Source organism: Bison bison, unplaced genomic scaffold, assembly GCF_000754665.1.
Source record: "Bison bison bison isolate TAMUID 2011002044 unplaced genomic scaffold, Bison_UMD1.0 scf7180017864200, whole genome shotgun sequence".
NCBI lineage: Eukaryota > Metazoa > Chordata > Mammalia > Artiodactyla > Bovidae > Bison > Bison bison.
Window position 1 is genome coordinate 6,753,185 of NW_011494772.1, and position 2,495 is coordinate 6,755,679.

Consider the following 2,495-nt stretch of genomic DNA (forward strand, 5'->3'; position numbering starts at 1 on the left):
AGCTGTTAGGACTGGGTGGACCGCGGACCCTCCCACTGGGCGTGGTCGCGGGTCCCTGGAAGCTCCGCCCCCAGCTCGCGCTGCGAGCGCAGAGGCGGAGCTTGGGTCCACCGCGCGGACCGCGGTCCCGCACCTTGTCCATCGCTTTCCGCAGGCTCCCCACGCCCCACGCCACCTGCTGCTTGGTCTTCATCCGTGAGCACCCAGCCCGTGCCCACAGGGAGGCAGATTCCAGAGCGTCTCTGGTCTCCCTGCCTGGTTGCCTTGTGGATGAACCCGCTCTGTGCTGCTAACCTCAGCATCTCGGTGTTTGGGTCTGCTTCTTGAAGGGGAAATGGATCAAAACTGGTCCCGTAGCAACAGTAAAACCGTTACACGTAGCGCTCACCCCTCCATCCCCCACAGATTACTGACCACCTGTTTCTCTTCGAATCCCTTCAATAAAGAATCTTGGAGGAAGCTTCCGTCTAGCCCAGGCCTCCGTTTTCCAGATCCCTGGAGGGGCAGTGGGGGAAAGATTATAATTCAAACAGAAGTCCCGGGTCCATGTAGAACCCAATCACCATTCGCTACGGGGAGGAATCCACGTAGCAGATCAGGCTGATCGTCTGGGGCGGCCTATATTGAAGGTTTCATGGGAAACTGCCTTCCAGGGACACAGCCCAGTATTTTGCCTCTGGCCCCTCGAGACTCCGGGGCTCACCTCCCCGCTCCACTCCCGTCCTCTGGGCTCTGATGGGGCTTCTCCGGGCCAGGGCCCTGCACCTGCAGACAGCCAGCAGCCCAGGGAACAGCAGGAGACAGGTGGGGATCCCAGGCCGGCCCACCCACACAGGGTTAGACCGGAGGGGAGGGGCCAGCCGTGAGGACACAGGCAGCTGCTCTGGGAAGGCCTTTCTGGGGGGGGACACAGAAGGAGGCTGAAGTTCTTCCCTCCAGCCCACGCCATGCAGAGTGGGGACTCCAGGATTAGCGAGCTTCACCCCTAGGACAGTGCGGCCAGAGGGGCCCGTCCAGGGGTGTGTAAAGGAATCGTGTGTTTCCCAGGGACCCAGAAGATGGGACAGGTTGGGACCACATGCACAGGCCCTCAAAAACCCTGTAGGCACATGAGCAAGGGGGGAGACCAGCTTTCCTTCCCCCTCACCTCTCCCAGAGGCCACATCTGTGACAGGGAGGCTGGACACTCAGCTCTGTGTCCCCTGAACATTTCCTGGTTCCGAGTGTCAGGAGGGGAGGAGACCTGGTCCTCTTCCCACACCTCTCACCACTGCTTCGAGGGCAGACACGCTGGCTTCAGGAGTAGCTCTGAATTTAAAAAATGTCACGTTTTTGAAAAATGACTATCCTCAATTTAGGGCTTTTCATAGAAGAAACCTCATGGGAGGTAAGAGGACAGTGGAGGTGAGGCCTGCCGTGGTCAAGTCCGACCTTCCAGGACAAACGGCCCCCAAGGAGGCCGCATTTGGCTTTTTCTAGATCCTTCAGGTGTAAGATAAGGACGGTGGTCACAGAGCAGATAATTAAGCTCAATGTGGCAGCGGTTCCAGCCCAGGAGGGCGGGTCACAGCTTCGGAGTGGACACAGGACAACAGGCTTCTGAACTGCTGGGTCACAGGCTCGGGTCATTTTTACTCCAGCAGAGGGCTGGGGTGCTGGGACACCTTCAATTAGATCAACCGCAGTGGCTGTCCTTTGCTGGAAGGCAATTGGTGAGGATCCCTGGCTCTGATGCTCAGGGGGTGGGGACAGATGGGCCTGAGATGGTGGGAACCCCCACAAGGAGGGGCTCAGATGCTTTATGCCCTTAAGGTCTGACTGTAAAGCGATTGTCCCCAAAGCAGCCCCTCTCCCCGGTCACATCACTGCTGGCCAGCAAACCTGGGATGAGGACAGTGCTGGGATGCCACAATACATCCTTTAGGGTCACCCCTGCATCTGCTGAGACCGCTGCACAAGTCCACAACCAGAAGGGCAACGCTGGACACTGACCTGGGAGGGACACGGGGCTAGAGGCCCAGGGAAGCCCATGTCAGGACAGCCCACAGCTGACCCGGCCCAGGGGGCGCCATGCCTGTGGGCGCGATGCAGGCTGATAGCTCGGCCCCTGAGCCAACATGCCCCAAATGTGCTTCCTAGTAAAGGACCATCATCCTCACCTGATCACTAATAAATACCACCTGTGTACGAAACACGCCTCTCACATGCTAGCAAAGTAATGCTCAAAATTCTCCAAGCCAGGCTTCAATAGTATATGAACCGTGAACTTCCACATGTTCAAGCTGGATTTAGAAAACGCAGAGGAACCAGAGATCAAATTGCCAACATCCGCTGGATCATGGAAAAAGCAAAAGAGTTCCAGAAAAACATCTACTTCTGCTTTATTGACTATGCCAAAGCCTTTGACTGTGTGGATCACAACTGTGGAAAATTCTGAAAGAGATGGGAATACCAGACCACCTGACTTGCCTCCTGAGTATGTGTGTGCAGGTCAG